Here is a 9,652-nt window from a genome sequence, read left to right as displayed (position 1 = left end):
AAAAAAATTTAGTGAATGAAAACTATAAAAAGTTTCACACATTCATCAGCTATGCAAACTCTACCTGCCAGCCATTCTGGTTTTAATTTCCTATGATTCTGAATATACTAACCCAATCCTTGTACTGACAAGCCTTTACTGGCTATAAGAGGAAATAGAAAAGAAAGTCTGAATGGATTGTCATATCTTCTTAATCACGACTCCACGAACACGCCCACTTAAAAATTAACATATATTGGGATTTTAACAAATATTACACAGAACAAAAAGAACTGTACTAACAGCAAGTAATACTTTACATGCAATTTGAAATGCACTGGCCTCAAATGTTTGATTTTCAAACAGAGAGCAGTTACCCTTGCAACTAGCAAAGGCTGAAATAAAAAACAAGTAGAAATGTTAATTACCCTTTGTTGATTACAGACTTTGGTGCTGTCATCTTCTTTTAAGCAAATAAACAAGCCTAAAATCCTATTCGTTCTTTAACTCCCATGGTTTTTCCATAAAGAAACTGGAGTGTATTTTCAGCAGTTAAATCGTAAATAAAACTTGTCTCTTTAGGCCCCTCTAACTAGTCCGTTGGGAAAAAAACTGCCAAAGAATCTTTCCAGAATATAAGGACTATCTAATAGTTGATGCATTCTAGCCAACAAGATCTCATCCTAAAAGCAATATGGTTGCAGTTACATATAAAAATTATTTTATCATATGGATTTTTTAAATAAAGAAATTTATTTTAAATAGATTTTTCTCTGATGTAATTAAACTAAGGTGTTTGTTTGTTTATTTGTTTTTAGAGATGGAGTTTTGCTCTTGTCACCCTGGTTGGAGTGCAGTGGCACTATCTCGGCTCACTGCAACCTCCACCTCTCTGCAACCTCCACCTCCCAGCTTCAAGCAATTCTGCTGCCTCAGCCTCCCGAGTAGCTGGGATTACAGGTGCCCAACACCATGCTCGGCTAATGTTTGTATTTTTAGTAAAGACAGGATTTTGCCATGTTGGCCAGGTTGGTCTCAAACTCCTGACCTCAGATAATCCCCTCCACCTTGGCCTCCCAAAGCGCTGGGATTACAGGCTTAAGCCACCTCACCTGGCCCAACTCAGTTTCTTTTTAAGAGTCATACATTGTTTCTTATGTAGTTCTTAGTGTCTTTATTTAATGTACTAAATTCAAGAAAGACACCAACCAACATCATAGGCTAACTCTCACAACATAGCACCCCAAGTTTGTAAAACAACTTGAGTAAGTCGTAGGCTTTCTATACACTGAATTTTTAAATCAATAAATATGGATGATAATTTACTTCTTTAAATAAATTGGATGTTACAGAGACAATTGCCTTCATGTGGAGTGTATATTATAGCACCAAATGAATCTCCAAGCTATCAGAGACTGTTTCTCTCCCACCACTCTTCTCCAATCATGGGGTCTTAATTTGACCCCCACTCCCTCCACCCCCCCACCAAAATATAAAAGCAAATCTTCTTCATTCTTTGTTGTTCAGGGAAAATGTAAGAATGCCTGCTCTCCATAAATATTATTCTTTACCTCCCTCTGGTCATGACTGCATTGGGTATACATGCCTAATAAACTGACACCCTTGGGGGCAAAAACACCTTTTTAAAATGTCATATCACAATAAATTTTTTAGAGACAGAGGGACGAAAAACACAAAATACTGTGCTTTAGCAAAATACAGTTACAAATTTACTCTTCTAGGAATTTTAATTATGTTTTCCACATATATAAATGGCATACAATCATCTATTTTTATAGCTAGCCTATGGAAAATTATTTTGGTGTTATTTTGGTCCTTAGTCTGCAATTTATAACAAACTTCTACTACAGTAACAAAAATATGCATTACAATTGCATGAATTTTTAAATATAATGAATTCTTTCTATATACTACTTACTTAGATTTTATTTTTTCTAGACATTTTAATATTCAAAATATGAAACTAGATATAAATTTTTCCACTTATAAAATAGATACACTAATACATACATATACATATATACTTGAATTTTTATTCAACAAATCTGATATGTTTCAGGCAAGTAGCCAGGTCTAGAGATGCAGTGGGGAAATCAACATAAGTCTACACATTATAAAAAGGTATAGATACTTAGATGTAAAATATAAAACAATAAAACTCCTAGAAGATAATATAGGAGAAAATTTAGATTACCTTAGATAAGGAGATGAGTTTTTAGATACAACACTAAAGGCACAATCCATGAAAGAAATAGTTGACAGGGTGGATTTCATTAAAATTAAAAATTTCTGATCTGTGAAGACACTGTCAAGACTATGAGAAGACAAGCCACAGACCAAGAGAAAATATTTGCAAAAGACATATCTAACAAAGAACTGTTATCTAAAATAAACAAAATCTCTTAAATTTGAACAATAAGAAAATGAACAACCAGATTTAAAAATGAGCAAAATACTTGAACAAATAACTCATCAAAGAAGATATACAGATATTAAAAGATGCTCAACATCACATGTCCTTAGAGAATTGCAAATTAAAATAGTAAGGAGACACCACTACATGCCTATTAGAATGGCCCAAATCCAGAACAATTCCAACTCCAAATGTTGGTAAGGATGTGTAACAACAGAAAACTCTCTTTCATTGCCGATTGGAATGCAAAATGCTGCAGCTATTTTGAAAGAGAGTTTGGCAGTTTCTTATAAAATTACATCTACTCTTACCATACAATCTAATCATTATGCTCCTTGGCATTTACCCAAATAACTTGAAACTTATGCTCACACAAAAATCTGCACAAGAATATTTATAGAAGCTTTACTCATAATTGCCAAAATTTGTAAGCAACCAAAATGTCCTTCAGTAGGTGAGTAGATAAATGAACCGTGGTACATCCAGACAATGGAATATTATTCAGTGCTAAATAGAAATGAGCCATCAAGCCCTGAAATGACATGGAGCAAACTTAATATTACTAAGAGAATTAAGTAATCATCTTACTAAGTAAAGTAAACAAATCTGTAAAGCTTACAAGATTACATATTGTACAATTCCAACTATATGTGACATTCTGGAAAATAAAAAATATGGAGACAATTAAAAAAATTAGTGGTGGCCAAGGGTTGAGGAGAGGGACAGATGAATAGACGGAACACAGTGGACTTGGAAAGCAGTGAAACTATTCTGTGTAATACTTTAATGGTGGACACATGCCGTCATACATTTGTCAAAAGCCATAGAATGTACAACACGAGGAGTCAACCCTAATGTAAACTACAGACATTGGATTAGAACATGTCCATGAAGATTCATCAGTTGTAACAAATGTGCCACTCTGGTGTGGCATGTTCATAGCAGGGAAAGTTGTGATGTGGGGGAGAACGGCGTATTCGAGAAGTCTCTCTACGTTCTGCTCAATTTTGCTAGGAACCCAAGAGAGCTCTAAAAAGTAGTCTATTTGATACACTTGCATTCACTGCAGCTATGTTTGTAATCAGGAATTCTAGAAACAACATATATGTGACCAGGAAGGAGTTTACTATACTGTGAACTATATTATGATAATTCCACCAAATATTATAGTATGAAGTAATGTGGGTTTTTTTTTTCCAGTTTCTTGTTGTCTTTCAACTTTTTCATTTATTTTGCCATGAAACCCCTCGCAAGAAGAAAGTCAGCTTTAAAGAGCCAATTTCAGATTGACACCTGTGAAGTAAACATTTTTTGCTTCTCTTGCAGCCACTGATACCCATACTTCAACCATGCAGGAGCCAGACGCAAGCTAGTATTTGGGAAAAAGGGCTTGGCAAGAGATAGAGAAGTGAAACACACCTCATCTTTTCTCCTGGCAGATTTTCTTTCATCAGATTTAATCCACAAGAAAGAAAAAAGAGTTAATTTTTATTAAATTTTGAATTTAACTTTATAAACTTAATTAGTGACTGAAGTGTTAAAATCAGGTTGTCCTGTCTAAGGATCTTTAGGTGACTATAACTTTGAGGGATTTGGTCTACTGTTCAGTTTGATCTGATGGTATATGCTTCAATAAACTGGGGCTGTTCAATACATTGTTAATGGAAGGGACACTTGTTCCTCCCCTGTCCTGTGGGATGTAACAGGTGAGAGAGAACACAACTAGCAGGTAAGAGAGATGCAGAAGAAAAGGTCCTACAGATGGATGGTGATGATGTTTGCAATGATATGAATGTACGTAATGCCTCAGAATTGTGCAGGTAAGAATGTTTTATTATATACATGTTTTGCCACAATTTTTTAAGAATGAGAGAAAGAATGCTGCAAATGCTGGGTGCAGTGGCTCACCCCCAGTAATACCAGCACTTTAGATGGCCAATGTGGGCAGATCACTGAAGGCCGGGAATTCTAGACCAGTCTGGACAACAAGGCGAAAACCTGTCTCTACAAATAATAATAATACAAAAAACAGTTAAGCATGATGATACGTGCCTGTAGTCCCAGCTACCCAAAAGGCTGAGGTAGGAGGATCACTTGAGCCCAGGATGAGGAGTTTGCAGTGAGCCGAAATCATGCCACAGCACTCCAGCCTGGGCAATGGAGTGAGACCCTGTCTCAAAAAAAAAAAAGAAAGAGAGACAGAAAGAGAGAAAAGAGAGAGAGAAAGAGAGAAAAAGAAAGAAGAAAGAAAGAGAGAGAGAAAGAAAGGAAGGAAGGAAGGGAGGGAGGGAGGGAAAGGAGAAAGAAAGAAAGAAAGAGAAAGAGAAAGAAAGAAACAAAGAAACAAGAAAGAAAGAAACAGAAAGAGAAAGAAAGAAAGAAAGAAAGAAAGAAAGAAAGAAAGAAAGAAAGAAAGAAAGAAAGAAAGAAAGAGAAAGAAAGGAAGGAAAGAAAGAAAAAGAGAGAGAGAGAAAAAGAGGGAGGAGAGGAGGGTGGGAGAATGGGAGGAGGGGAGGAAGGGAAGAAGGCAGGAAGGAAGGGAGGGAGGGAGAGAGGAAAGGAGGGAGAGTGGGAGGGAGGAAGAAAGAATGCTGCATGGGAAGCAGTGCACTTGGAGGACAGCCAGTTTTCTACTATAGCAAGAAAATAAAGAGAAAACTCAGAGAAGATGTATTTGATCTAGGGGATTCTCTTGATTGCAGATTTTCAGTTACAAAGAACATAATGGAGGTTTTCAGGGTCAGGGAATGGCATGATCTTTGCTCTATTAGAGGGACTAAATAATACAAATAATAATAATAATAATAATAATGGCCAGGCACAGTGGCTTACCACTGTAATCCCACCACTTTTGGCAACCAAGGCGGGTGGATCATGAGGTCAGGAGTTCGAGACTAGCCTGACCAACATGGTGAAACCCTGTCTCTACCAAAAACACAAAAATTGGCCAGGCATGGCAGTACGCACCTGTAATCCCAGCTACTCAGGAGGCTGAGCCAGGAGAATTGCTTGAACCCAGGAGGCAGAGGTTGCAGTGAGCTGAGATCATGCCACTGCATTCAGCCTGGGCGACAGAGCAACACTCTGTCTCAAAAAAAAGACAAATAATAACCTGGGAATTTGGGCTTCATGTGTCAAAGACATGATGGAATGAGTTCTGGGGGATTCTTCAAGGGAGGTGAATAATCTGTTCCAATTAAATCCTCCTTCTTGTTAGTGGTACTTTGGTCTGAATGTTTATGTCCTCTCAAAATTCATATGTTGAAACCTAATCTCCAGTGTGATTGTATTCACAAGAGGGCTTTTGGGAGATGATTTGGGAGGCTCTTCCCTCATGAATGGAATTAGTGGCCTTATTACAAAGGCCCCAGAGAACGTCTTTACCCCTTCCACGATGTGGGGAAACGGTGAAAAGATGCCATCTATGTACAGTGAAGAGGTGCCATCTATGAACCAAGGAGCAGGCCCTCACCAGACACCAAATCTACTGGGACCTTGATTGTGGACTTCCCAGCCTCCAGAACTGTGAGAAACAAATTTCTGTTGTTTATAAGCCACCCAGTTTAAGATATTTTTGTTATAGCAGACTGAACAGACTAAGACCATTGGTATCTTAGACATTCTGTAGTGGGAAGATCTAGAGAGAAAGTCCATCAGCATTTTCTCTTGATCTTTCAGAGTTCTATGGGGTCTCTTTTCAGTTCTGCCTGCCAAGGACAGTGTCCAAAATGAGGAAGATATGGTTGTACCATGCTTTTCTTTACATATTTTCTGCAACTGAAATGTGAGCTTATTGACATGGTGCTAAACCAGAAAATACACACACACACACACACGTATGTGGTAATATATATAAAGAGTGTGTGTGTGTGTGTGTGTGTGTTTCCATATTCCTATGCAACTGGGAATTTCATTCAGGAAATTCAAGAATTTCAGTTACATCTGGAAGTGAGAATACGTTACATTTGTAAGCTGTGAAATCATTGTGCTTAAGATAAAAAATTTTAAATGTTCAATAAGAATTCATTGATATAAAGATATCATGTGAAGGACTTCCTGTGGAATAATGCGGAATCTATAGCCAAGGTTTGTAGAGATTCTCGCATTCAGATTCAACTCAGTAAGTATCAGCAGAGTTCACCACATTCATGACATGGTGTTTGATGCTAAAGATGACACAAGAATGTGCCTGAGAAGTTCAAGGTCCAATGTGTGGGTGCTGTGTGTGTGTGTGCACACACAGAATGTATGGATGTGCATTGGATGGGAACAGGAAGGAAAGGAACATATACATCCTATTTAAAATACCAAGGAGAATAGCATGAGTGCTCATTTTTCTTTTTTAAAATTAGCTGTTATAAAATTAACAATAATTCCACAAAATATAGAAAAATATAGACAAAATTAAGATTCATTTTGTTATTACTCAAAAAGTAATCTTTTTCCTGTGTACCCCAAAGTGCTGATTAAATGGGAATCTTTTCCCTCCCTTCCCAATTGAAGAGGACAATCAGGGCAGAAGGCCAGACTTCCATATAACTGGTCTCAGAGCACTGGCATTGTAGTATTATTACACCTGTGAATCAGTAATCCCCAGTGGTGGGTAAAGTCAAGAAACATATGTGTATAACCACACTCACCATAGACTTCTTTACAAAAACAGTGTCATACTATACATGCCATTTGCTACTGTGTTTATTCACATAGGGTGGGTGGTGGCTTGGGAGAATAATCAGCTTTGTTAGAGAGGGGAGAAAGCTACAGTTTCTTAGCATATATAGTATGTGAAAGCAAATTGTGAACTCTAGTATAAGGATAAGACAATTATATAAATAACCTATATATTATGTGGAGTAAAATAAGTTCCATAAGCTAGACATCCCCAGAATGCTGTGTGAGTTCAAAACGTGGAGCCATCAAGTGTGGTTTAAAAGATCTGGATAAACTTCAAGCTGGATGTGGTATTTAAGGCTTGAAATATAAGCAGAATTTCAAAAAGCTGAAATTGCAAAGGGACTCCAGATGGAGGAAATGGCAAGAGGAAAGATGCAGAAGAAGAAAGACAAAGGGCATGTACCAATGGTAACAGACACTGATTTGGGGGTGTACATATCTTCCTTCACATGAAGATCTGCTGCAGGCAGTTAGGAATTTTTCTGGAAATATAAAATTGGGCATCTTCTGTGCTGAAGTGATGGTTGATGCAAAGGAGGAAAATATCTACAGAGCAGAGATGAGACCTGAAGATAGACTTTTCAGTATCACCTACATTTGTATTGAAGAAGGAAAATGTCCAATAATAAAAGAAAAAAAAAGTCTTGAGAAATTGGGAGGACAGTACATTGTACCTAAAGATAAGGAACACAAACTGTGCCTTAAGGAAGGTAGGTTGTGGAGGATGAAATCCAAGAAAAGGCAACTTTGCTGAAGCAATTAGATGCCGATTAAAGATATCAGTATACAAGTATTAAAACAGTGAAGGGGTTTATGAGTAGATCAGTTTAGTGAAGACAGCATTCTTCCATATACTCAAGTGATGTCTCTGTGGCCTCCTTTTTTAAATTTTTATTTTATTTTTTAGAGACAGGATCTCATTACATTGCCCAGGCTGGCCTCGAACTCCTGGGCTAAAGCAATCCTCCTATCTCAGGCTTTCCAGCAGCTAGGACTAGAAACACATGCCACCATGCCCATGTGGTCTCTTTATCACTCCCTAGAGATCCTTCAACTAGAGTAGAGAGAGGATTATTTCTCAAGAAGGGAATGGTTGGATAGTTACAGCCTCTTGACTTGGCGGTACTCAACTGAATTTACTCCTGAAAGGCTAGGGAACAGAATGACACCAGATTTAGAGTTGTGGTAAATAATCAGGTATATGGAGCCTAGTGTCTTTCAGTCCTGAGACACCAGCAAGGTCAGCCATGACAGATTTTAAGACATAAGGTTGACCTTACACAGTAGTGTAATATAGTTGTATACAATTGCATATGTTTCATAATCTTAAAATATGTATCCTATTTGAAATGGTACTACATCTTTTGAAAATTATTTATTAAGCGATCTTATTTTTACTAGCAGTTGAAAATATTTGTTAATATTTGACTTTTCCTTTAGTATCTTTTGTTTTGGTCTTTAAAGACTCAGTGCCATAAAAAGATCTATAGCGTGTTCAAAAGTAACACATACCCAAGCTATACTGTTTTGTAGGGAAGTCTTCAAAAGAAGAAAAAACAGAACAAAAATTTCCCAACTTCGGATCTACAATGTGAGTTAGATATTTAAATATATATTAATAGTAAATGTTGCTAGAGAATATACTAAACAAAGTTAATGGAACTTGATTTGTTGTCTAATATGAGCACTGTTGAATGTGCCAAAAGGCACAAATTCCATTTAAGTCAAATTACCTTGATTTATTAAAAGTTGAACAGGGGATTGTCGGCAACAGAGAAGTCATCCTTGATATGCAAAAATGAGACAAAAACTCTCCTTTAAAAAGAACATTCTATCTGAAGATTATTAAAAGATTTACAGTAGAGGGAGCTATGGTGAGGAAAGGAATATGTTTAAATTTAATTTTCCAAAAGTCCAAATGGACATTTAAGTTAGAATATGAAGCAAAAAAAATAATATTCTTATATAATATCAGAAACTTCTCCAACAAGCAGCTGGGGAAATCTTTCTCTTTTGGAAGCATTAGGCATTTTATTGGTTGCTTTGGCAATAGTTATACTTGGAGATTATACATTCAGTTTCTTCTCATGAACTCAGCAATCAGAAAAGTCACTCCTCCTCCCCTGGAGAGGAATAAAAGAAGAGACAAGAAAAGATAAAAGCATTTTCCATACTATTCTAGAAATTCTCTACCCTCCTTTACGACACAAAAACCATGGGGAAAAATGTGTTCCCCTCACACCCGTCTATACGGTGACCAGACAGTCTGGTTTGCTGGGGACAATCACAATCTACACCTGTTGCCCTTGTGTGATAATTAGTAGTGCACATTTTAATCCCCCAAACTGTCCCAATTTAGACAAAAAATTTTATGAGCAGCCTAAATATGTATCAATTGTAGGCTCAAGAGATGTATGATACCGAAAATAGAAGTTTCATAATAACTTCTACTTAGCCTACAAAATGAAGGAATAGGATGCTTAAAAAAATTATAAAATCAAACATGAAATAGAATTAATGAAATCAAATAAGTAAGATACATTTACTTATCTTATTTTGTATAGA

This window comes from Cebus imitator, unplaced genomic scaffold, assembly GCF_001604975.1.
Source record: "Cebus imitator isolate Cc_AM_T3 unplaced genomic scaffold, Cebus_imitator-1.0 Scaffold381, whole genome shotgun sequence".
Taxonomy (NCBI): Eukaryota; Metazoa; Chordata; class Mammalia; order Primates; family Cebidae; genus Cebus; species Cebus imitator.
This window is presented reverse-complemented; position numbering follows the sequence as displayed.